Source organism: Gopherus flavomarginatus, chromosome 22 (assembly GCF_025201925.1).
Source record: "Gopherus flavomarginatus isolate rGopFla2 chromosome 22, rGopFla2.mat.asm, whole genome shotgun sequence".
Taxonomy (NCBI): domain Eukaryota; kingdom Metazoa; phylum Chordata; order Testudines; family Testudinidae; genus Gopherus; species Gopherus flavomarginatus.
In genome coordinates this window covers 3,019,792-3,047,428 of record NC_066638.1, presented here as the reverse complement: position 1 = coordinate 3,047,428, position 27,637 = coordinate 3,019,792, and the positions used below count along the sequence as shown (strand labels likewise).

The window sequence follows — 27,637 nt, the reverse complement described above, 5'->3', positions numbered from 1 at the left end:
ATGATGCAGCATGTTGAAGGGATGACTGGCAGTTGCTGGGATTGTTCTCTGGAATACCTTCTGAGAATGAACTTTGTGACGAACTGGGAAAGTTCTTAATGTTTTCTCTGAATACTGTGTTGGTGCCTCAGTGTCCCCATGGCAGTTCTTAAGTATCTGGCAGAGCAAAGGGCCAGTGCACCTAAATGCCTGACACTCTGTCTCCTAGCAACTGATGGCCTGGGCCCCTCCTCTGCAAAGGTGCCAGCTGAAGGTGTTGGAGACAAAGGGATCAGGTGACCTCCTGGCCCGGGAAAGGGGCTGAGGAGAGAGGAGGGGCTGGGAGGGGTTGTTAGTCTGGAGCTGGCTGGGGTCAAGGGTGGAGGGCAGACCTGGGGGTCTGGCTCACTGCCCCCAGAATGGACCCAGCCGAGGGGTCCGGTTCGCTGTATCTGCAAGCTCTGTTTTAGACCTTGTTCCTGTCATCGAATAAACCTCTGTGTTACTGGCTGGCTGAGAGTCACGTCTGACTGCAAAGTGGGGGTGCAGAACCCGGTGGCTTCCCCAGGACCCCGCTGGGGTGGACTCGCTGTGGGAAGCGCACGGAGGGGCAGAGGATGCTGAATGCTCCAAGGAGAGACCCAGGAGGTGAAGCTGTGTGAGCTTCTTGCCCTGAACAAGTCTGCTCCAAGGGAGAGGAGGCTCCCCAAAGTCCTGACTGGCTTGGTGGGGAGGAGTTCCAGAGCACCGCCCGGTGACTCCGTGACAAACTTCCATTTTGGTTTCCCCATGTAATGAGTCAAGTATGTGTGTGGTTTTCCCCCTTAGGCTTGTGTACCAGCTAGTAGCATGCATTTTGATTTCAGCTCTTTTATAGCTGTCTGCATGTATGCTAGGATCTTATTTTCAATTATCTCCTGTGGATAATTTGCATATTCCATTATCAAGTTTCATCGTTGTATAGTTTCATGGCAGTATAAAGTGATATTAACTGGTATCTGATCTGTGGGAAATTTGTAAATTATTTTCACTATAATAATGATCACGCTTCATTTTTCATTACAACAGCCCTAGTGTACTCTCACACCACATCCCTTCATACACAGTGCACTATTGCTGTACATGGAAGAGGGAAATATTTGTGTTCTGGTAGTCCCTGTAGGCCCTGACCAAGGTTGAGGGCCCCCTTATGCAAGGCTGTACAAACATAGAAAACAGGGCCATGAAGATAAGGGCCTAAATGATAAGACAAACAAACAGAAACTGACAACAAACAACTTGGCAGAAGTTACAGTGCTGTTTCTCTCCACTTGTCACTCCATAAGCCTTTTTCACCCTTCCTCCCTCAGTTCAGCTACTAGTCAATCTCCTTCTCAGCCCTTAATTCAACCCAAGTGCGCTCCTTCATCCCTGCCCACTCCATATATGACACATGGCCTCTCTCTGGTTGTAATTAATGCAATACAATAAAAAAATTTCTCCTGACCATTTCAAAGGGGCCTCTCTACTTCTGGGGACGGGGAACATACAGAGGGCCCATCTGGTGTCTCCCTGGCCCCACATGTCAGCTGGCAATTCTGGCTCCCAGCCACTTTGATCATTCCTTTGTGATTTATAGTGGTAATGTGGCTGTAAGAAGATACCGGCTATAAGAAGAGGAGAGCTGTAGTTTCCAGAGACAGCCAGACTGTGTGTCAAGCTTGTTCTCATTTGTATTTCATTTCAGTTTCTGCTGTGAGAAGAGCAACAAACTACTAAGCTTAGTGAATAGACCCTTGGGTCTCATACTGTGATCATGGAAACATTGCTTTTTTGCTCCTTGCTTCTCATGTTTAAATTCTGTTATTAAGAGAGCCAGTTCCTATTTATGTGCAACAAATATAAAATACATTGGAAACTAGCTTAATTTATTATTTGTATAGTGTCATAGTTGTGATCACTTGCTGACTTAGCTCTTTAACTACTTTGCTAATGCAACTGAATATTTGAAACTTTTTGGTACTTTGTGGGGAAGAATGCAGGGAAGAATGACTAAACTCGTAGTCTGTCTTATCACAGTAAACCTACGTGCTTGCTGATACATGATTTCTTTTATTTAGAAATTGGGGGAGAGTTTAACCATTTGCGACAAAGACAAGGTGTTTAAGAGCTGAGAACCACAGTTAATAGGAGACTTTCACAAGGTATGTAAATACAGTCTTGTGTCTGGTCAATTTTCAAATGTTACATGTTTGCAAATAATATGTGCACTGAAAAGGTATGATAAGGGGTGTGGAACTGATACCAGAACCTCACTGAAGGCAAAACCAAGCAAACCATTAATGTAAATAATCATTTTGGATAGGTAGAACTTTGGAGAGTCCTGCATGGCCAGTTTAGATAATATGAATATCTCACTGCCTGAAATGGGACATCTTGGGTATTTTAAATCACCACTACCTGAAAGTTACAATTGTTCTTCTGTCAGAGGAAATAAAAATTAACTGCAAACACTATTCCTATCTTCTCTACTCATTGAGGCTATCACATCAATAAGGAAATCTCTCTTGACAGCTGGGTTGGCAATTTCCAAGGAGAAGCTAGTTTAGGACAAGATGCTGGTAAATACCAGATTAAACCTGCCTTAAACTGAGAAAAATAATTGCGTCAATGTCCAGCAAGTTCAGCAGGCATACAGCAAATCTTTTCAAATTATGGTTACGTCCATTCAAAACTGAGGAATAGGCTTGGCCTATACACTGCATCAGAGTTGGTCTTCTGCTACAGAATGCTGCATGGGCAAATGGATCTGGACTGGTATCTGCAACTCTGCGTGCTTCTGATTGCTTAATGCTTCAAGCCTGCAACTCTGCATTATTGTTGTTTGCATATAATTGAATAGTTTTTGTCTTTTGTTTATATAATACTGAAATATGAATCATGACGTATAATTTCCTTGAGAAATACAGAACCAGAATATATGCAGACATTCCAGTGTTCAGTATTATACTTGCATATATTACATAATATTTACGGTAGTATTACACCTATGCAGTTTTATTTTTTATTTGTACAACCCTAAATTAATCTGTGTATCAACTGCCTTATGTCATCACAGTTTGAATATATAACTAAAGCTAAGCGTAATGTGATGTGCATTAAGGAAACAGTTTTTAAATAGAAAATGCCTTCAACCGGTATTAACTAGATTTTCCTGGGGTGGAAGAGACCATATTTTTCTTGGTAAAAACCACCTCTGGTAAATACCATGCCGTCCTTGCTTGACAGCCTCTGCTGCATTGCCATTCAATGAGCCTGTTATCCCTCTTGCCTTCTTGATTCTGAACTAAGTAAACAAACGAACAAAGCTCTCAAAATTTGACATCTTAATTAAGAGTTATTTCCTGTTTTCTGAGTCAAAGTGATAGATGCCCCGTAAATATCTAAAATAAAAGATAGATACAGATACATGTATACGTGCACAGTTCTTGTAAAAAAAAAAAAAAAAACAAAACATGTCTGATTTTTCCCTCCTTCTGCTAGTTGGGAGAGTGACCTGGAGTCTGTCTTGGCTCACACATCATCCACTGAATTATACTAAGTTCCAGATGCAGATAATTTTTATCACTGGTGTCTGTGCATGAGCCAGAAAAAATTCATCTTGACTCTGAAACACTAGAACCCTGGAACAGCAGATGGAGCTGCGCAATCTCACTTTTAGGCAGTCACTTTTGAGAATACAAGAGCACTTCGATGGTTTGAAGCAGTGGGCTGAAAGAGAGTTGCAGCAAGAAAGTTATTAGCAAAAAGAGTGGGTTTTATAAAGAGTGCTGTAAAATAGTAGCAGAACAGTGTCTGGAGTGTGGTTAGTTTTCCTCTAGTTCAAGGGGGGGGTGAGAAATGAAGTACGTAAAAATGTAATAACCTATATTCTAGAACAGCAGTGCTGCAGTCTAGCAAAACATGAGTATGGTATATTCTGTGGCAATAGGCCATAATCTTAAATATGTAGTATAGGACTACATCATGAAAAGATAATCAGTGCACAGTTCAGGGCAACTGCACCTCTGTTTTTACCCCCTGTGGTCCACCAAGGGCATCCACTCTAGCCTCTTGGCTCCTCAGACATCACCTCCTTTAAGTGGAGACTTGCATGACCCTCCCTCCTGACCGGGGTTTTTCCATGCTGAACAGTTCCCAGCCTATGCTATGAGATCCCCATGTAGCCAGACTACCTAAATTGACCAGCCTCTGTGCTTTACTTTCTCTCCGAAGGCTATAAACAACATAATTGCCAGTAGTTACAAGTTACCACACAGCCCTTTAAGGAAGCATGTTTATTCTTAAGGTGGCAACATTTCAGAGAAAATGTATTCAAACCAATAAAAGAACCTACACACATGCTAAAAAGCTTACCAGAGATAACCCCAGATCCAACCTTGGGCTCTGGTAGGTGTCAGTCCTTCAAAACTTGTAACTGGATTTTCCCCATGGCTACAAATTCATAGTTGTCTGATTCAGAACCAGAACAACTGTGAATAATTCAGTCTTTCCTTTATACATTTTGGGCCTTTGATCTTGGTCTCATGTAACAGATGATCAGCAAACAATAACCCGTCAGGAGTAGCTTCAAAAGGCTTGTGTTTTGCATAACTGAAGATGGGCAATTTGCATTAACCTCTCCTCAGACTTCCCAAGGAAATCCATTTTCACACATATTATCCCAAGTCAGTTCTTTTGTTTGGTATCAGAGGGCTAGGCGTGTTAAGTCTGGATCTGTAAAAAGCAACAAAGAGTCCTGTGCACCTTATGGACTAACATGTATTGGAGCATAAGCTTTTGTGGGTGAATACCCACTACATCAGACACATGTAATGGAAATTTCCAGAGGCAGGTATAAATATGCAGACCAGAATCGGTCTGAACTAACCTCGGTATTTCCAGTCAGGGAGGATGAGGCCCTCTTCTAGCAGTTGAGGTGTGAACACCAAGGAAGGAGAAAATGCTTTTGTAGTTGGCTAGCCATTCACAGTCTTGTTTGATACATTTTTTCCATATATTCCTTTGAACCCTTAGGTCTGACTTCTGTCACATGTCCCCATCTTGAGAGGTTATATACAATTCCAGACCACAATAATAAGTAAACCATTTAATACAAGTGATCCCAAAGAGACTTAAACTTATCCTTGGAAGACCTTACTGAAATATCACAGGGAATTGCCGTATCTGTCGCAATCTGAAACCATTTTGTCTTTCTACTTTTTCTGCTGGTCAGGGTGGGAGTTAAAGTCGAGGTTCAAATAAACAATCAAAACACTTCTTGGGAATAGACATCTGATCTGGTTTTGCAGCTTGTCAATAAAAGCTCTCCGGGTTCATAGTAGGCTAAATGTCTAAAGGGTCTTAATTATTCAATATTGGCTGTAATTGTTCATGTTATGCATCATAAAAGACCCCAAAGGGACTGGGATTCAGTTGTTTTTAACATTACTCACTATTTCTTTGGAAACATGACTTCCAAAGTTTTGCATGGAACGTTATGCAGTTTTAATGAGGTAAATTAGATTAGTATGTGGAGTCTGCTGGTTTCCAGATTACACTGGAATTAGTGACGGGTGGGGGTTGGAAACTTCACTGACAGGCACACAATTTATTCTTCTTTGGCTTCATAGAAAGTAGCACAGTAACTTGAATTATGCATATGAGTCTGGTCTTCCTTTCTATGAACTGATTGGTGAGTAGTTTTATTATGCAAAGCAAAGAGGATCTTTTTGGAGCATTTCCTGCTCCTTTTGTGGGGTGTGAAAATCTGAACAGGATTAATGGATCTCCAACTGCTTCCACAGTGGCACAAGTCAGTGTAACAGCTACTCAGTATCAGCAGGACATCACTATGAGGAAACTATCATTAGTTTTGAAATGAGAAATTTTGGTGGGTGTTCTCATTCATTCATCTCTGTTTCTTTGCGTGCATTTGAAAAAAAAAAGTCATGTCTGCAAAATCCATTTTTTCTCTGTATTTTGTGGAAACTTTTCCTTTGTTCATTTTTACTGTTGTAACAGAAAATCCAGGTCTCCAGCTTCCTATTACAAATATCTAAATGTTCTGGACACCCAATCAGGGTTTTCTGTTGGATGTATTGGTATGTTTGAGATCCAAATTATTTAATAACTTTAATGGAAGTCTAAGGCTTCTTACTCCGTGTGATTTGTACATTCAGTTTAGTAGTAAAGTAACTAGCACCAGAGTTGGAGACATTGATTAATATATAGGAATATTGGAAATCTAATATTCCTCATTTTACTTCATTTGTTCTGTTTGGAAAAGTGCTTTGACCTGGAGCCATAATGTCTTGCTATCGAGTATTTCGGTCTTCAGTCACATACATAACTTGATTTATGTCAATAGTATTGGAGAATTTCAGCAATCCAGGCTATAGAAAAGCATAGCTGGGAATGCTGGAAAAGCAAACACTGTCATCAGATAAATAGCACCCAGGGCAGTGTTTTGGGGTTTTTTTTTCCCCCCAGAAAGTAAAATGTCCTGCAGATTCTCAATTCATACTGTGGAGAGGTTATATTTAAACCCTACTTCTCTATGGTTGCACTGCTAAATGAATATGCCAGGAGACTAAAATTCAGAATGCAACTTGAAACCAGGTTTTCCAAGAAGATGAAAGGATAGATCAAGGAATACAATCAAGCTTTTTGCTTCAGGAGAGACACTTGCATCAAACAACCAATTTTTCCTTCATATCAGAGATGGGGAAAACTACAAAAAGTTCCCAGTTCCTAGATTGCATGAATCCACCATGACATGACTCTTCATAAATTTTTCTAATGAGTAATTGCCCTCTCTCAAAAATTTACACTTTATTTCCAGTCTGAATTTCTCTAGCTTCAACTTCCAGCCATTGGATCCTGTTTAACCTTTCTCTGCTAGATTGAAGACCCCATTATCAAATATTTGTTCCCCACATAGGTATTTATAGACTGGAATCAAGTCGCTCCTTAATCTTCTTTGTTAAGCTAAATAGATTGGGCTCCTTGTGTCTGTCACTATAAGGCTTGTTTTTTTAATCCTTTAATCTATTCTCGTGGTTCTTCTCTGAACCCTCTCCAGTTTATCAACCCCATTCTTGAATTGTGGATACTAGAACTGGACATAGTATTCCAGCAACAGTCACACCAGTTCAAAATACAGAGGTAAAATAACCGCTCTGCTGCTTCTCAAGATTCCTCGGTTTATGCATTTCTCAGGTGTGATTTGGTGGTCTGTAGCAGACACCTGTTAATACCCCACCTTGTGCTTTCTCTATTAGAATATTGATCATAAGCATTCATGATTATTTTCTTCCATTCTAAAATAAATGTGTGAACTGCATCCCTTGATGTGTAGTTTCATCATCCACTTTATTATGCATTAGGGACTCACTCTCAAGTGAGATTTGTATGATATTCCGTGTTTGATTCCAGAACCTATCTATGAAATGGCTATTTGGAGTTATGAGTGGAGTTTCTTTGTAAACGTGAGCTGTGGCTATCTAATGGAAACACAGCTACAACTCCTGAAATTAGCTTATAAACTATTAGTGGAGTGTGATGTATGTTTAGGAAGAGTAGTCTTAAAACACAGGACTGGGTGTTGAGATACCTGAGTTCTATTGGCAGGTCAGCCACTGACTTGCTAGTGGTGTAACTTACGGATCATACTTTTGGGTAATATAAAGATTTTGATTTATATTCTTTAAAAGATGTTGGGTTTTCTTTTGTTATAAAGCATTCCTTCGTGAAACTCATCATTTGTATTTGTCATACCTTGGATGCAAATTTGTTTTCCAGCAATCAATGAAATTTATAGGTTCTCATTATTTTTTCTCTCTCCATTGTTTGTCACGCCCTTTTGAGAGTTTGTTGCTTGGCAAACATCTTCTCCTTCCCATCCCCATGTTTTTAGTGATCTATGTTTTTCCTTTGTTTGGGTCAGTTTGGCACTAGGAACAGTTTGTTTTAGTTGCTGCAGCAGCAGGAGAAACACCATTATGTTTCTATTCTGTTGGGTGTTCATATTTCTTGTACAGTAACAAGTGGAAAAAAGCATTTTAAAATCTAGAGGACATTCCCAACTGCGTTATGATAACTAGGACACTGTTTTTAAAAGGAACATAAAAATGACAGCTGTGGGTTTTGTTTGTTTTTTTACTAGTGTTTAGGATTTTTGTGTGTGTTCTGTTTTCTTATGTAAATTTGACTTTGGAGTATCAGTCCACCCTCATTTGGTGTTTACAAACAACATTCTGGGTATATTACAAACATGGATACAATTTTTTCATGGTAAAATTCAGTAAAAATCACAGAACAGTCGTGGGTGGAGGGAAGAGACAAATCAGGGTATGGTCACAGCGGGACTGAAGCCAAAGCCAGAGCCTCACCCCCCAGGGCTGACAAAGATCTGTTAAAGTCACAGAATCCATGACCTCCGTGACCAAATCGTATCCTTAATTGCAACCAAGTGATTGGGTAAATGGGATTATAATTTGCCCTTCCCAAGGAGGTCTCTGTACTTCTTATTTTGTGTCTAGAGTTTAACCAGAACGTGTTCCCCCTCCTTTCTCCCATTCAAGGCAATTTAAAGAGATGCCAGTTCAGATAAGTTCTTGGTGTTTCACCAGTTCTTCTGCCTGGGTCGTCATAGTCTAATAATTTCTTACTTCTCAGTTAGAGATTTTGCATGCTTTCTGGCCTCTTTTCCAGAAATTTTGTGTATTGCAGAACTTTTAAACAGTTGGTGAAATTGGATAGTCAAATGCTGGTTTAGCTTTCAGGAGCTGATTTTTTTTTATTTTATTTATTTATTTTTTTTAATTCTACACAGCTGGTAAAATAGAATTTAACCACCATTTTCTTCCTTCCTGAAAGATGATCTGAAATCTGTCTGTACAGTATGGGCTAGAAGCGTTCAGGTGGACAGGACTTTAATTTAGCTTTAAATTGATTTTTAGCCTATGGCACCATGCCAGACATCATGGGGAGATGCTAATATCTATTTTTCGAACCTAGCTTAAGAAGAAATACAATTGTTGAAGGGGTAAGTGCTTTTAACAGCATTTTGCAAGCTGCCTTTGGGATAGAATGCATTAGCTAGTAGCCATCAGCGTTACACATTCAGTAAGACAGCATACGATGGCTGTTATAGCCAAGTGAAGCAATAGTTAGATGGAATACCTAAACTGGAATTTAGAGTGAAGGTCTCTGTGCTTGGGGGGAGGCAACAGGGGATCTTTGACAATTGAGTGGTCAGGACATCTGGCACCATCAGAAGCACAATGCTCCCAAACACTACTCTGTGTAAAGAGGGTGTTGGATAAACAGAGTTGCAGTGCATAGTAAGTATTTGTTGTTGGAATATGAGTGATCTTTGGTTAATTGACTTCTTGAGAATGAGACACTATCATATTTTATATTTTATAATTAATAATTATACTTTTGGATGTTCTTCAAATATCAAAATAGGGGCTACCCCTCTGCTTCATGCAAGCTGTTGCTGGAAGCTGTTTGTTCTGCATTTCATGTAAGCTTGAAAGCATGTGTTTTCTCACTGTGCCCGTACGTGTAAAATGAAATAAGACTCATTTTTAAGGATTGCTGCTGCTTTCTGTGGTAACTTTTCCAAATCAGTACTTTCCACTGATTATGCATAACTGCATTGCTCAGCAGTGACACATCTGTTGCAAAACAAACAATTGATGTCCTAAAATAAGAAATTGCACTGCATGACATTTACTCCTTAGGAGGTTTGTGCTAATTTCATAGTTCCATTTTTCAAATGCAGTGTAATTGCTGGAAATATCACTAGTGCTTTGTCTTTAGAAAACTTTATCACCAAATATCACAAAATAAGTGAATTTTTAGTAGAATCAGGAATTAAATTAAAAAGTTATTTTTTAAAGTGGTTGTGATATCTGAATTGTACTGTTTTTGGTCAAGTGTTTTTTTCATTCTTCATGAAACAATTGTTATAGAATGTAACAAGTATTAGTGTCCAGCAGACCCAGCAAACTCAATTGGCTAAATGTTTCTATCCTTGTAATTTCATGTACTGGGGGGAATGGTTCCTCAGGCTGGTTAACAAATACATAGATTGTTCTGTTCCAATGTTACATGAAGAGAATAAACATATTTAATGTCGATAAAATAGATTTATTCTGTCATTTCATATTTCATTGTTTTAGAATACACTTGCATGGGGCCCCAATGTTGCTGTGTCTGTATCGTAGGGAGTATCCCACACTGTTAATTCAGACAAAAAACAGTTTTGCTTTATAATCTGGAAGAGCAGCTGTTCTAGAGACCCTAGAATACTGACCAAGCAATTCCTCAGAGCACCATGTAAATTCATAATGCAATTTTTTTGAGGATCCTTGGTGCTGATGCTTAAAAAACTCTGTATAATACTGTGGAACAGCCTTAAAAAATATACTTGAAGTTGACCCCTTGCTTGCAGTAGGGTAAAACATTTTCTTACAAAATATCTATAAATAACTTTTCTACCATGCTATGAACCAAATTTCTGACAGCTTGATGCCGTTACACCTCTCTTAAAAGTTAGGTTAGAGTTTCATATGGGAAAAGTCAATCTTTGAAAGTGAATAGAAACTAGGGTAAGCAGAGCTATATTTGACAAAACTAGTGTCTCCTTGCAGGAGTCAAGTAATTAGAACCTTGTTTTCAAAGCAAATTTGGCATGAGTTAAAGTGGCAGTGTTGACCAGGAAGGTTTCCTTTCAAGATGGTATGGCAGGTGCAGTTATTTTAAACCACTGATATTCTGTGTACTGTACTCTGATTTCTCTCATTAATCTCCATTAAGTACCCAGCATTTTGCTTTTATTCTAATCTATAAAAGGGAATTGAAGTGTTCTGCTTTCTGTGGAAGCGCCCAGTGAAAATAAAAAGCAAAGTCTGCTTCAACATTGCTAAATGGACAGGTTGTGTTTGTGATTAAAAACATAAAATTCTCAACAGAATAAAAAATTGTAAAAATTGACTAATGTGGGATATGTTTGAAACTTCAACAGACTTGCATGGTTATGTTTTTAGAAAATTCTTGTAATAAATAATGTTGAGTATGTCGATATCGTTTTCTATGTTAAGCTTTCATACACCAGTAAGGCATTACTCGCAATACCCTTTTTCTTTTACTTTGGATTCACTGAAAAACTCAAATCATTTTTAAATTTTGCCTTTCTAGTTTGGCTTTTGAATTCTGTTGTTGCTAAGGTGCCTAATGTTCCCCACCCCACACTCCCACTTGCCCAGGATTGCTTAAAATGGGTGAAGTCCTAAGTGATGATCCTCTGTATTTTGAACCTGCTCACCAACAGGCTGAAGAGGACGAGGCGTAGGAGGAAGGAGAGACTGACTTCCAGTCATGGTCAACAGCCTCCTGCTGAGCCTGAAAACATCTGCCCTCGTTGTCATAGAACTTGTAATTCAAGGATTGGCCTTATTAGCCACCTGAGGACCCATAACTCCCATGGAAGATGATCCTACTTGGTAACAAGTGATCACCCATCATCAGTATTCCCCACCCCACACCCCGACGTGCACACGCTTCTGAATGTCACATTTTTAGTAACGAGTGTTAAGTGTTCAGGCTTATCTTGATCCATGCAGTCGTCTTTGCTATGTCTGCACTGCAAGTGCTACAATGGTGCAGCTACAGGACTGCAGCTATGCAACTATAGTGTAAAGCAGGGGTAGGCAACCTATGGCACGTGCCGAAGGCAGCATGCGAGAAGATTTTCAGTGGCACTTACACTGCCCGGTTCCTGGCCACTGGTCTGGGGGGCTCTGCATTTTAATTTAATTTTAAAGGAAGCTTCTTAAACATTTTAAAAACCTTATTTACTTTACATTCACCAATAGTTTATTTATATATTATAGACTTATAGAAAGAGGCCTTCTAAAATCCTTAAAATGTATTACTGGCACGCGAAACCTTAAATTAGAGCGAATGAATGAAGACTTGGCACACCACTTCTGAAAGGTTGCCGATCCCTGGTGTAAATGCATCCTGTGTCGACGGAAGGCATTTCTCTGTTGATGTTAATTCATCTCGTTGAGAGATGGTAGCTACGTCAGTGAAAGAATTCTTCCATTGACCTAGCTGCATCTACAATGGGGGTTATGTTGACCTAACTGTAGCACTCAGAGCGTGAAATTTTTCACAGCCCTGTGCAACATAGCTAGGTCGATCTAATTTTTAAGTATAGACCAGGCCTTAGTGGAGATTGTGGACTCTGTGAATGAAAGATATTTAATTATGCAAGCTCCCAATACTACAGCAGGATGTGCGTGAGTGGTCCGTCCTGCTGACTTCAAGGGATTCTGCCTGCATGGCTTCCACTGCAGGGTTGAGCCTTGACTTAAGAAGTAAAAACCTACTAGAAAAGTAAAATACTGAGACTTCATTTTCTGAAGTAACAAAACCAAAAGGTGCTTTCAGTGTTCTGTAAAATTTAAATGTTTTTGTACACTTGACAGAGAGAAGTAACAATGACGTTGTTAGCTGTGCCTCTTACTTTTCAGATGGGTTTTACTGTTACCTTATCAGAGTTGCCGAGTGTTGCTGCTGGTAAATAGCTTTTATGCAGTTGTCACACATAGCAGATATTATCCTTTTTTAATGAGGCTAGCCTGTTCATTAGAACAGCAGCTTTAATTGGCTTTGTCATTAAATTTGACAACTGTCTAGGATACTGAAGTAACACCGTATCATTTTCATCCTTCATTTATTATTATTATAGATATTCAGGCTCGTCAAAAACTGTTCCAATAATGTTTTTCTTTAATCAAACTGGCAGATCTTGCTCCTTGCACTGAGATGGAGACAGTGATTTTAGTTCAGCTTTCATCCACAATCATTAGCACAAATGTAGTTTTGGTTTAACAATAAAACACATAAAGTAACCACAGCAGGCTCAGGTACTGCAGTAAGTTCTCTCAGAGTAAGGATGTTTCTTTCTGAGCAGGATAAATGGCAGTGCAGCACCTTTTGAAAATTGCAAATGGTCACTCCTTGCTGGCATGCTTATTTTCTTTGTGAATGGGCCAACGGGATAATAAATCCTTCTCTGAGAAACCTGGTTTGAATCCAAATGTTACCTTAAGGATTTCTTTCTCAAGATTGATATGAAAAGTTTCCCAGGTCTTGATGGGGGGAGGGGAGGAGAGTGGACAAGTGTCATATTTCTTAGCATAAACAATGCCTATTGGTTTGAGCATGCAGGAGTGTCCAGATTTTGGGTTGTTCTCTAGGGCTTGTCTCCACTTACAGGGGTTCAACATGTGGCAGTCGATCCACTCTGGGGGTTAATTTAGCAGATCTAATGAAGACCTGCAAAATTGGCCGCCAATCGCTCTCCTATCTACTCCAGTACTCCACCGGAATGAGAAGCATAAGATAAGTCGACAGAGTTCTCCCGTCAACCCAGCATGGTGTAGACTCCGCAATAAATCAGCCTAAGGTGTTTCAACTCCAGCTATGTTATTCCGTAGCTGGAGTTGTGTAACTGAGGTCGACTTAGCCCTGTAACGTAAACCTGCCCCTAGACATTTGATTGTCACTGTGTTTGATTCTCAGATGGCCATACAGCGGCTATGACAGGTGCAAGTGATAAATGAACATTGGACTATGGTTTCTTTTATTCAGGGAGTTAATGCATAGTATGAAAAATATCCCACTTGGGCTCTAGAGTGGAAGGGGAAAGAGTGCCCCTTCTCATTCAGTTGCCAAATGTACACATTAAACATGTGAAGACAGCAGGAAAGTCATGATGCTACAATGTTGCTTTGGAGCAGTTTTCAGTAAGTTTGTAGTACCTGCATACAAGAGAACATGCTAGGGACATGGTTTATTTTGGTTTTGTCTGTGTTAGATTATTCTAGTAGCTCATGTCTGGTGTAGATAGAGAGATGTCTGCCTTGTTTTTCAGTATTTGTTTCTCATGCAATTTGATCTACTCCAGTCACACTGCTGTTCATAAAACACGGATTATTATTAACTTGAAAATAACATGCTATAAAACATACTTAATATGATGGTAGCTGTCTATTCTGTTTTATAATAACCTGATTCTTATTCTATGCCCCTAATTTGAGCTAATACTTTGAACTCCTACATCACCTTCCATTCCAGGATCCCGAAGTACTATACAGATGCAAAGTACATCTCTGATCCCTGCCCCCTCTCTGGAAGGCACGCAACTGTCATCACTTTTTACAGATGCTAACTTGAAGTACAGAGTGTAAGTGACTTGTCTAAGATCAGATGAAGAGTCCATAACAGCATCAAAAATAGGGATCAGGAGTCTTTAATCAAGATCACACTTCTCCCTCTGCTAGTAGTCAGTTGTTGAATCCCGAAGCCTGTTGTTGCAGGTAGTTACCAAGGGCTTGGCTACACTCGAAACTCCAAAGCGCTGCCGCGGGAGCGCTCCCACGGCAGCGCTTTGAAGTGCGAGTGTGGTCGCGGCGCCAGTGCTGGGAGAGAGGTCTCCAGCGCTGCAGGTACTCCATCTCCCCGTGGGGATTAGTTTGCAGCGCTGGGAGCCACGCTCCCATGCTGGGGCACTGTTTACACTGGCGCTTTGCAGCACTGTAACTTGCTGCGCTCGGGGGTGTTTTTTCACACCCCGAGTGAGAAAGTTGCAGTGCTGTAAAGCGCCAGTGTAGCCAAGGCCCAAGTTGGCAAACTGAATGTTTTCAGAAGGAACTGAACAGCTGCATTTCCACTCACGTCAGCAGTATAGAACCCTGACTCCTTTTTGGAAAATATAGGTTGGGGAGTTGTGGCAACCAACAGTAAGTTTTCTTCAAATGATAACGATGCAGCTCTGTGGCTGTGGGCAAGGGCTAGATGAGTTGAAGCAATATAAGTCATTCAAGTCTGTAATTTAGACATTGGAAAGTTGCTGTTTTCAAAGAAAATGAGGTTTCAAATTATCTTCCTTTACTCAAGTTTTGTTAATTCCCTGTTTAGGCAAGTGGCTGCCACTGTTTAATTATTCAAAGTACATATTGAACTTAAAAACAACTGTTTCTTTGGTTTTCTGGTTAGCATGCTATTGGAGTTCAGATTCGTACAAATATGTTAAAGGAGAATGCATTTTATCTTTACTGAAAATGAAATGAAGGCTAGTTTAAGCAAATAAAGAAAATTTTAATGGTTGTAGCTAAAACTGACTTATTTTCTGGCATTGAATTTATTAAATTATATTAGATTGTGAGCTGTTTGGGTGAGGAATTGCCTTTCTGTAGGCAGCATGTCCTTCATTTTGGGTGCTTTCTATAGTATAAGCAAACTACTTTTTTTTTGTTATTGGCTAATTTGGTAATAAAACAGAACTGGCCAGATTGGGAGCAGGTAAAAATTAATTTTTCTTTCTCCAACTAAATGCATCTTCCTACAGACACTTTCCAAAGCGTTATTCGTTTTCCTGGTCTCAGAATACTGAGCCCAGTCGGTTCTGTGTCATTTTGTGGCCATTTAAACATTCAAGTGTACATATAAGGAATTTTTGGTTTTTAATTCCATTGATTACTGAATGTTCCTAGCTTTATGGTAGATGCTTTCCAGACAAATACGAAGACAAATGAAGTGTTTCTTTTGGTAGAGACCAGTATGCTGTGCTTTTGCTTGCCAGGCTTGGAAACGTGTGGTGATCTGTGGTATGGAAGTTCTCTATAGGATTCTGGAGTGTCATCTAGCAAGATAAGAGTTTTCATCTACGATAGTATCTACAGAATTTGCCTGGATATGTAGGGATTCTTTTCTGTTTTAATCCTTTCACGTGTTAAAGTGATAATTATAGATTCCTTGAAAGATATTCCAAAAAAGGAATTGAGAGGAGAGGGAATCCCGAGAAATAATGTAACAGAGGCCACAAGGAAAAAAAGAGGAAACGGTTCTAGAAAAACGCACTGCATGTAAACTTTAGAAATGTTCTTGTTTTGACCCATGTCTTGGCACAAGAAAGCGTTCTTAAAAATGGGCTGAAAGGGAAAACCTCTGATCTGTAATCCAGCTTCAGTACCTTAGTCTTGAGTGCATTACCTCTCTGCCTCACTTTCCCTATCTGTAAAACAGGGAATAATAAAGCTTGCTTACTTCCTGGATGTGTTGGATTAATGCTTATGATAAACTACTCTGAAGATAAAAAGCAATATTAAATAATAAGAATTAAATTAATTGGAGCTTTTTAGTTGAAAGAAAAATGTTTGGAATACATAAAAGATCAGTACAAAAAAATACTTGAGATCAGTGTGCTGGGGAATAAGCTATAAAAATAGAAAAGGGTTTTTATAGTAAAAGGAGAAAACGGATCTAACATGGGTGAATTTTTCCTCTATTAAGGTTATGAAAGGCAGCAAATTCTCAGAGCGCTTATTTTTCATAGAGCATAAGACAAATTTCCCTGTCTTCCATCGAGTCAAAACAAATCACAATAAAAATAATGGAATTAATTGTGTGTTTATAAATCTCATGATTATGAGTTTCTCAGAGGATTGAGAAAACATTGATAATAGCCTAGACCCAAAGGAAATCTTTGAGATTGTGCATTCAGTAAAGAAAGTGGAACTAGTGGTGAATAGTTGACTTAAAACAAACAAAAAAAAAAAGGGGGTAAAGGAGGTTGTGAATTTGATTTCAGTTGCATACTCAGAAAAAATGAGACACTTCCACTATTGGTCCTTGTTGAAATGAGTCTGTTTGTCGGAATCTTTGATCTGATTTACTTGTGCAAGTGGTCATCTTTGAAGAGCCATTTACATTTACTGTTTGTCTCATTTTTCTGAAAATTGCAATCCTTTATACGGAATTATGTAATGAAACCTGAAAACGTGATTCAGCCATTAAGCCTTAATATATTCATATTTAAATAGATGGGTCTTCTACAGGAACGTTACGCTGACATGAATGTGTAAAGTAAGGAACTATGTCTCTTGGCTTGTGGTTTCCCTTTAACGTCAAGAGAATTACATGCTCCTGGTCCTCTGATCGCTAACAAGAATAAAAGGAAAACCAGCATAGGTTAACAGTGAAATGTGTTTTGAACTGTCATATACTGTGAAACAAATGCTCATGGGGAAAGTAGTGGGGGTTTTTTTTGTCTGGAGAGTTAACTTGTCAATCCGTAGTCATGGAAATGTAGAAATGTAATACAGCTTCAGGCAGTGCCTTTGGCAATCAGTCCCATGGTTTCCTTGGTGATAACACTGGTAATGATCCAGAAGGGGAAATATCAGACTCCCATGGTATGCCTGATTGGAGGTACAGGTTGCTGTAAAACACACAATAATTTAGAGAACAATATAGAATAGCAATCCTGGCTATATGCGCAGGGTTAAGTAGCAAGTACAAAATACAGGTTCAGATTAAGAAGTTATGTCATGCAGGCATGGAAAATGAAACCAGTTGCGCTCCCACACTGTAATATGGTGTTAAAAGCCTACCCATCCTAATTTATATATTGTCTGTACTCTTCCAGGGGCACCTCAGAACTTGGGAAAGTCTGATAGAAAAGTCTATCCTAACTTTGCGCTGTAGCAACGATGTGCCAGCATTTCAGTAAATAGATTAATCTAGAGGTCTGACATTGACAACTGTCATTGCCAATGAAAGGTCAAACATAGCAACTGTATGGAATCCCTCCCCAGCCCTCACAGAAATTGTAAGAATAAAGATGTGAACTTTGTCTATGTTCAGCTGTCTCCAGGTACTTCCTAGCCACATCCAAGAACAGAACTTAAGGATGAATAAACAAAAGAATTGGGAAACAGGAAATAGCTTCCTTTAACTTTAGTAGCCTTAACTGCTTTTGAGCCTAAACTGGGCCACTTGCTATGCTGATTAACAGTACTGGAAAGTTCATCCACATTTGATGACTAAATGACAGCAGTGGTGCTAAACCTGAAACCACCCGCTACTTGTGAACTTAAATAAGATGAGCTGCTAAACAGTGTTATTTTTAGTTATACAGTCACACAGCACATGTTTGGTTTGTGCAGCTGGCAAATGATACCGAGGAGCCCTCCTTCAGCCAGCCAGGGACTTTGGTGACATTCACAGTCTGCAGTTGCTTTTGTATTTTTCTCTCAAAAATCTGTGATTCTCTGCTGGTCTGTTTTTAAGTAGTTAGCAAAAATATGACTTCACCACTAGCTATCAGCTGAGTTGGTTTTTCTGAACAGGTGGTACCCGTGGACATCCATTTCAGATCAGGCTGTAAATGAATAGTTCAGATCTGCATTTCCTCTTGTAGTGGAAGTTATACACACCAGAAGTTGCTTTAATGTGCATATAGCTAAACATAGACTGGAGCAGGAAGAAAGCCTTATCTGGAGGGTAATGCACAGAACTGGATATCAAGAGATTTAGGTTTCATACTCAGCTCAACCACTGATTTGCTATGGTCCTTTGGGCAAGCCATTTCACCTCTGTGCTTCAGTTTATCCGTAGTTAGAATTGGAATAGCATCCTTACAGTGGAGTTGAGGTTTAATTTATTAGTAGATTGTAAAACAGTATAAGTGTCTTGTGTGGAAGTTACTATAAAATGCAGTATTAGTTAGTAATATTTCCTGGACAGATGACGGTCTTGTTGAGTTTTTCTTGCTGCTTTGAACCTATTAGTCTTTACTCTAAATAAATTCATTAAAATGCATAGCTTGTTATTGAAAAATCTCCATTGCTATGTAACTCCTTAACAGACTTGGTCCCCAGACAAAATGTTCAACACGGGCCATCACAACTTAATCTGTCTTGTTGCACTGATGCCAGCAAAAGCCTTTGGTAAAGAAAGTTTTAGCAGATTTTCAATTTAGACTTAGAACTCGGTTCTAACTCTAGTTACACCCATTCAACTGAGGGCAGAATGGGGCCTTAATTCAGTGGGAAAGGAATGGATGTATCTGTGTCAGAGATGTCACTGCCAAAAATGTTTCGTCTTCTAGTCAAAAGTCCATATTTCATTGTGAAATAACTAATCTAAAATTTTGTCCCAAAATAATGCTTGTGCCTCTGAATTTTTTTCTCCCTTTATACCCTTAATGTTGTTCCTTTATATCTTGTAATTTTGTCTTTATATTGGACATAAGACTTAAATGTAAAGAGAATAAATCCCCAAGGCATTCTGAAGTTACAGGTACAATAATCGTTTGTGCCATTCCCTGGATTAGTATGGCTGTGGTAGTGATCAAGTGTGGTGCATCCTGTTTTTTCCCTTCCCTTCTCAGGAGATACATGTCCCCTTTACAGCACACCTGGAAAGATTTGAGAAATGCAGAGTCAGGCTGGCTCTTTTCCCCATTTGTTATTGCTTAGTGCATATAGTGTGCTTTATCTTTAAGGCTCTTTATAAACAGTGCATTTGAAATCTCTATTAATTTGTACATAATACTGTGTCCACCTGCTTTAAATTAAACCCAGTATTAATTTTATTTTGTGGTGAAAATAGCAAGAGTCTGAAAGTGGTGCCCTGGATATAATTGCCACCACTTTTTATGGCTGAAGCAGTGATCTGTTTGTAGTGATGTTTGATGGCCACTCCTTGGGCTATAGGGTAGCAGCTGGGAGTGCCACAGTTCCTCCTGAGGCACAAACCATGCTAGTTACAAGCCTTTTCTCACACTGTTGTAACCAGCTCAGTTTGGTGTTTCAGTGCGAACAGGGATTTTAGAAATCCCATACTTCACTGTGCTGGGCAGAACCACGCAGCAGACTTCTTCCTCAGCCCAAGCAAGATTGTAGCACAGTTTATGAACACTCTGTTAATGCAGACCAAGTTACAATTCTGTTTGAAGACAAAATATGAACATTGGTCTAGAAAGGGAGGGTGTATCTATAGTAGGTGCCAGAATTCAGCTGTCCTTGCTTGCACTGTCTTGTGGGGGAAGTGTGGTAGAAGTGATTACTTGATCAACGACAGTTGTTAGCTTGGAGTTTTGGATCAGAAGGGAGAAAAAATAGTGACTGGGGAAAGGTAAATGGATTGACTTTCCAAATTCCTTTCTCAGAAGGTGACCAATTCCCAGGTTTAAGCTGATAATGATTAAAGCCAACAGTTTTGTGTATAAAACCTCTTGCCTTAAAACAAAACCAATGGTGTATAGCTTAAATATACAGCTGCTTCAACACAGTGTTTTTTTTGTGCAGAATTGTTTCCTGATTTCATAATTGGAGAAGCTGAAACAGGGACAGGTTACTGTTGAGGGGTGGAAGGTGTGAGTGCGTGTTCCAGCAGCCAGGTAAGTTTATTACAAAATTAAGACCTAACATCTCTAAGGGGAGAGCGGGGGAGTGCCTCTCTTTGAGCCTTGGACTATACCCTATAGCTCAAGGCTTTATAGTTTTCGCATTGCTGCCTCACAGTTTAAGCGCTGACTCCGTAAATGGAATTTGTTTTGCTCACCAGCATTGTTGCTGTGCAAGCAAGGCAATATGTAATACCTTTAAACCTGTATTCTCTTAATCAGTATAAAAAGGAAATTCTACAACTCCTCTAGTTCCTGGATTGGGAGTGTACTCTGCTGATTTTGTACTTCCAGTCTTATTTGCTTCTGCTTTACAAGGTCTGAACCCATTCTGCAGAATGACCTTAAATGTCCCAGAAAGAACAGATACCTAAAATCTTTTTTTCATTAAATGTTTTTAATGCTTGTTTGAGTACTTAAAACCCATCAATATTTGCTGAGTCAGAGTCCATGTTTTCCCTTCCGTGGACCTTATTTGAGCATTGTGTCATAAACTTGGGTCAGAGTAGCATGTAATCTTTTTTTCCCCCCTTATAGAACCTTAGCAGTTAATGCTTCATATCTTAAAATTTACTTGAAGTGGTTGCTCTTTGAAAAACAGAATACAAAAACCTTTAAATTAGGTGAAAAGGGTATTTGGAATAATTAGTCTATAACACTGGCAACTAATAGGAGTTGCAACAACTTTGCTTTTCTTTTAGATTGAGAATCATGGAGCAAAACTAGTTGCTGTTTGTTTAATTGTACTAACCTGCTCTGTCATGAGCTATGAATTTTGTGAAAGAGCAACATGCTTGTGCCATTAAAATGGATACCTCTTAGCAAGGAAGGGGATCAAGATAGTTCAACCACAAACTCAAAAGTTAGGGAGGGAGAGAATAGGAATAATGAGTGGGGGTGTCTGAACCACAAATCTTTTAAAGGATTCAGTGTAAAGAAGGATTTGCTTTTTGCACTGAAAAAAATCTTCAGCTGTTTGAGTTCAGTCCCAAAGTTCAACACTTGTAAAATATTAACCTCCCTTACAGTGTGTACATATTGCAACACCAGTTCTCTGCCTTCTATGCCAACAAGTCCTGATTAGTAGCTCAGCTGAAGCTCCTCCTTCCATTTTTTTAGTTTGAATGCCATGGTGTCCTGCAGACAAAGAGTCTTATTTGTGAGCTGAGATACCAAAGGAAATAAAATCCCTGATTACATTACAAAATGTGAAACAGAGCCTCCAAACCTAAGGAAAATGTTCCCAATTAATGGGCATAAGGCATTTCAGACACAATAGCTAATATTGTGCGTTTAAGTAATGTTTTGCCACACATCCAGTTTGACTTGTTCCAATATCGTCTTTGCTCAGAAAGGTTAATTCTGTTACCTGCACACAGTAAAAGGAGGTGGTTTTCAATAAGTGCAGCTTGTATATCAAAGGATAATTTTTTGACTAGTCATGATAAAAATTTTGTTAAGGGAGGGCATTGTTCTCTCTGTTTCTTACATAGGTGGAGGGACTGAGGCAAGTACACACTGGGAGTCAGGACCCCCTGTGTTCTGTTTTTGGATCTGACATTCACTGTCTGTTATAGCCTTAGGCAATTTCCATGACTTCCTTCTGCCTCCATCTTTAATCTGTAAAATGGGAATATTAACCCTTGTCCTCCATTGTAAAGCACTTGAAATATATAGAAATACTTAGTATTACTTTCATCATTATTATTAAAATAGTATGTTTAACCTTTCCCAGATTAGCTATTTTTTAGCAGATGGCTACCCTAATTTTTGTTCTAGTTTTTAATAAAGTACAGAAAATAGCTACCTGTGCTTTGCAGAAAGCTGCCCACAGCTTTTCCTCTGCAGTAACCTTGAGACCTCATGTTCAAATCACAGTAGGATTGACTCTGGCCTTCATCCTTCCATGATAGATTAACTGAGTTTCATTCACTTAACTCAGTGGTGGAGGGCAACGCTGGGGCAAGGCCCTTAAAAAACAAGTTTTGCTGCCTCTTCTTCATGGATGTTCAAGTCCCTGTGGCATTTTTGTGAGAACTAGGCTTCGTTTCATAGTTCTTGGCCAAAATTTGTCCCTGTTCCACTCTTGTGTACCCTTCAGAGCTCCGCTTGTCTTCCTTCCATCTCTGAGCTAGCAGCAGTTTAGTGGCGCTGTGCCAAATGTATATACTTTTTAGTGCTTCGGGATCCTTTGCAATGTCAGTAAAAATACTACTAGACCTGCGCACAGCACTGTGACCAGCTTATGTTTGCCTGCTCTCCAAATATATTTCTTGTGGAAGCAAGAGCCCCCAGTGTGCTCTTTTGGTTAATGTGTGAAATGAAGTTAAGCTTGATACGTAGAACTTTGCTGCTAGAATGGAGACAAAAGCAAGTGCGATGGTGTTTTACTACTTATCTGAGAAGCCAAATTCTGAGAGTCAGCTCCAGTTCTGAGCACCAAGTGAAATTTCCATAGTTCTGGAAAACTCTAACTTACATTTCCATATAAACCCTTAGCAGGAGAGAGTTTGAAAAGAAAGTTTGTTCCAACAGCAGATTATTGCCATAGGAATTTCATAGTACAGAGAATTCCTGAATGCCGCTCAGGATTTTCAAAAAAGATGATATTGCGTTGCTTTAGTTTAGCGGTACTCACAGCACTCAGTGAAAAGCAGGCTTTAGCTGATGGTTTTTTCATATCTTCTGCAGAATAGCAAGGACTACACAGAACAAAAAGGTAAAATAACCTTGCCTAAATACAAGTTAATTTAAATGCATTTTACCCACATTTTGTGTGTATACACACACTAATGCTTTGATATGGTAGCTGTACACATTTTGCTTTCAATTATTTGCAGAAGTGTCTTAATATGGAAATAGATGAATCAGATGCAGTAATTGAACTCAACAAGTAAGCTTCATGTTAGTCCCTAGAAAGCCAGTGACTAAATAAGGCTGGATTGATTATCCTGAACTCAGTGCTGCAAAGACATATCTGAAATATTTCCTTCTAAGTGCTGCTGCTTGCAAGCATTTACACGGAACCCAAAAGGAATGACTGTTGGAGATACTGCAACTCCACTCTCACTTGGCCCCCGGGTAAGTCCATAAATATGTCCTTATTTTATTTTCCATTTATGCAGGAAAAGTATCTAGTTCAAATTGTTTGCCTGATAGGGGGGAGAGAGAGAATTCTTTTCAACAAGTCAAGCAAATAATATTTTGACCGAATTCAAGGAACTTCTGTTTAGGCTACAAAAAAAGACAAAGCAGTGCAATTCCTACATAGAATAGAATGAAGTTCTAAAAAAGATAGTTAAATGGCTTGTTTCTGCGGGATTTCTTTATTTGTAATCTGTGGTAATTTAGAAGGGGGCACCTTTTCTGTGAAATGTACCTTAAAATCAGGAAATCACAGCAGTTTTGTTAATTTAGCAATGCTATCTAGTTTTTAGCAAGATTACTTGATTTTAAAATTATGCGACTGGAAATGCATCATCTCTCATTTAGGAACTTCTCATTTTCCCTGTGCCATTAGCTGAAAGAGAGAACACTTTGTGCAGGGAGGCACTGCCAGAACTTGACCATGCTGCATTTTTGTTTGAGCCCTGGCCTTCTAGTATGGAATTTCTCAGCCATCTTTATCAGAATGTTTGTATTAAAAAAAATACAGCATCAGTGTTTCACCTTTAAAACCATGACTCAGTAACCATCAGAAGAAAAAACTGACTTCATTCCTTATTCAGGTGACACAGCAATCAAAGGCTTCTAGTGGCCTGTCTAATCTTAGTTTCTGCATCTGCATTGCATCTGCTTGATTTATAAGGGTTCTTGGCTTGTGGCTAAAAGAACTCTGGTTTCAGATGCTTAACACCCTTAACCTTGCTACAGAATGTTTAGCCAAAATTACTAAAAATTCCTAACTCTTTTCAGACACATGTTTTTACATTTGAGAAGTATAGTTAACTTGGAGTGAACACATTTTATTGAGATCTAACAACTGTAGATGCTATAGAAATATGCAAACTACAAGATGGTCAGATTTGTCAACAAGTACATGATGTAGTTTAAGAAATGTTCATCTTTTGAAGCATTGAGGATCCAGTGGCTGTGGACCATCTTGATCGGAGGCTAGATGCAATCAAGGAGAGCGATATGTTGGTGATAGCAACTAGTTCTTTGGAGTGCTGCTTTTCTCCACCAGTATCTGATCCATTTTGCCCAGATTTAGCTTCAGCCAGCTGCTCTTCACCTAGTTGCTGATCTTGTGCAGCTATCACAGTGCATTGTAGATGGTGCTAACTGCTTTTGAGGTAGAGCAAGCTGATGTCCACATATTTATGTTCATCTGAGCATATTTCCGTTAACTCCTGCTACATCTCTACGGTGGAACAGTGGCGTTCTGTGATCAACAGGATCAAATACCACATAGTATAACAGAACATGATGCTACTAATACTTAAGTACTTTGAGAATGTGAAGTACTTATGACCCAACTAGACCAATAAGCTGGCTAGTTCCTGTTAACTAATTATTCTGATTCTTTTAGCAGTGTCAGATTCATTGTTTTGTATCTTCACTGTGGAAGAAACTGTTACGTTTTAAACCACTGAAATATGAATGAATTTACTAAACTAACTCTAAAAAGACGCAGCAGTTTATATTCCAAGTTGATTTAATGGTGGTTGCTGTTCATACAGCACCTTAAGTGTGTATGGTACTTTAGAAACCAGTAAGCCACGGTCCCTGTACCAAACATCTTCCTACAATAATCAGTAATGATCATCAGAAATGATTATGTAATCAGAAATGAAATGTCAAAAAGTTCATGATATATAATTGTATTTTAATAAAGATTTGTTTTAAGATTTCCACAGTGTGGCCATATTTTAACTCATTAATATTTTAACTGGGCTGTGGATTGTTGAGGCTGCCCAGCATGTTGATGTAAAGCCTCTGCTCCTATTTGTTCTCTCCTGTTGAAATAGTTACAATCCATCAGTAGAACTGCCTTAAAGTTTGACTCTGAAAGATAGTTTGAGTGTATCCTGTTCCTAGATATCAGACTCACTAAACCAGGGGTTCTCAAACTGGGGGTCGAGATCCTTCAGGGGGTCGCGAGATCATTACATGAGGGGTCGAGAGCTATCAACCTCCACCCCAAACCCCGCTTGCCTCCAGCATTTATAATGGTGTTAAAAATATTAGTGTTTAATTTATTAGAAGGGTAGCACTTAGAGGCTTGCGATGTGAAAGGGGTCACCATTAAAAAAAAGTTTGAGACCCACTGCACTTAAACCAGCATTTGGGAAGATTCTTTCAACACTTAACAGCTTTAACATAAGGTTGCCGCCTGGTTTCCAGACAAAATCAGCAGCTTTGGTTGAAAATTGGCTGCCAAACTGGCTCCTTCTGTATGAAAACAGTTCCAAGTGCACACACAAGTCGTGCTCCGGCCTTGCTCTCTGCAACAGATCAGGCAGGATCACTAAAGCTTTTTTTCTGCTGTCAGATGAGACCTACTTTGCAATGGAGGAAAACAGTCCTTGCCCTTTAAATGTGAAAGGGGGTGGAGGTTGAAGTGTCGTCAGGACTGAAAGCAGGAAGGAAATGTGACCTCTTGCAGTTTCTTTCCTAAAGAGGAGCCTCCATAGCTCTCTGTGCAACGTGCAACAGGCTTCTGCTGCACTCCCCACTCGCAGGGCCACGCACGTTTTCATTTTCTGCCCACTTCCAGAGCTGCTTTCTTCTATCAGCCGTGTCAGGCATTGTGCATATGTTTCCTTTACGTGGATTCCCCCCCATCCAATCAAGAAGTCCAAACAACAAGGTAAGTGTGCAGCCCGGGCCTCTTTCCTAGTTAATCCCTCTCTTCCATTTACAGGTCAGGTAACCTTTCCATTAGAACCAGAGTAATCTTCAGGAGTCTTGTGTCACGGTAAATAAATTCCTTCGAAACGTTGCCTCCGTCAAGCATCTGAGAATTTATTTCAAGTTTCTACAAGAAATGGAGAGAGGGAACTATTTATATTCTTAGGATTTTTGTACTATAAAGTTCAGAGGCAATCTTGGTAAACAAATCATTTAACTCCTTTAGGACAGAACTCTAGGTTGAGCTGTTCCAAGGTTACAAATGCAATGTTACCATAGTGAGTGAGAGGAGTCTGTCTGCCTTGCTCTTCTGTTTTAACCCTTTGAGTCCAGAGGCTGTTTAAAAAGAGCTATATCTGGGAGCCAGCTCACTTGCTAGGAATGAGTTTTCTATTTTTATTGCATGCAGTTACATTGACGGTCAAAGAAGCAACCAGAACAGCTTGACGAGGGGAGAATTTCTGGCACTTAAACTAGACAAAAGAATGACTAATTAGTAAACATTGTACACCAAAGTAGACTCATGGTGACAACAACAAAAAAATCCCCTAATATTTAGTTTGATGAAACAAACAATATTCAGCTTTAAGATCCTGTTTTGTGATCATCTTAGGCCACTTTATGATCTTCTGCATGAAAGAGAAGCATAAATTTAAAACCTCTGAACAGTTGAAAGTGTAGCATCTTCCTATTCTAAGCATGGTCGTGTTCCTAATCCTGGGATGAGGGAGGGTAGTGTTTTCTCCAAGTGGTCAGTAGTAGTCTGAGGAGGTGATAGTGTTTTCAGACCCTCTAAAAGTTTTGTGCTGGGTAAAAAGTAGTCTTTGTTATCAGGACTTCATTAAGGTGGCTCCCTAGTGTGTGAGTCTAGCATGTTGTAGATTGGGGTAGTCAGTTATTTTTTTGTCAAGATCCAAATTTCTTGATCAAGGTATAGTCAAGGTTCAGACTCTCATAAGTAGGGTAACCTTTTTGGAGAACTCAGGGCTGGTCTGTGCTTGAAATGCTACTGTGGTGTAGCTGCAGCTGCTTCAGTATTGGTACTACCTACGCCAATGGGAGGGCTTTTTCTGTCAACATAGGTACTCCACTTCCCCAAGAGGCAGTGGCTAGGTTGGAGGAAAAATTCTTCTGCCAGCCTATCGCTCTCTACACCAGGAGTGCTATCATGCTGTTCCTGAAAAGGTGTTGATGACAGTGGTTGATGGAGTATCCCACACACTTTGGACTCAAAGAGGGCAACTGGAAATGAAAACATTTCAAGTCAATCCACTGGACTTCACTAAAAATGGACACAAGCAGCAGATAGAATTATTTAGCTTATTTAAATAGCAGGTAAAGAATAGGCTTTTACCTCTGTAGCTCCTTTTTTTCTTTCTGGTCTCATACCGCAAGTTTTATTATTTTAACCAGATCCACAAAAAAGTTACTGAACCTTGTGTTAACTTGACCAGTTTTCCATATTCAATTAACATTACTCTTAGCTTTAAACTATTCCCCTGTTTTCCTCTG

The 27,637-nt window shown here is 39.4% G+C and overlaps 1 protein-coding gene across 5 annotated transcripts in view; it reads left to right on the top strand.

The window, feature by feature from the left end:
* The window catches only part of THRAP3 (thyroid hormone receptor associated protein 3), a 63,125-nt gene that overhangs the window by 9,716 nt on the left and 25,772 nt on the right, over nucleotides 1–27,637 (top strand). For 3 of the 5 annotated variants that reach the window (XM_050932084.1, XM_050932087.1, XM_050932088.1), the window contains 2 exons: nucleotides 2,079–2,162; nucleotides 20,175–20,266. The gene's annotated coding sequence lies outside the window, so the exon portion shown is untranslated. Of the gene's footprint in view, nucleotides 1–2,078; nucleotides 2,163–20,174; nucleotides 20,267–22,963; nucleotides 22,992–23,112; nucleotides 23,354–25,882; nucleotides 26,085–27,637 lie in introns of those variants that run through there. The other 2 variants (XM_050932085.1, XM_050932086.1) reach the window with 2 other exon arrangements.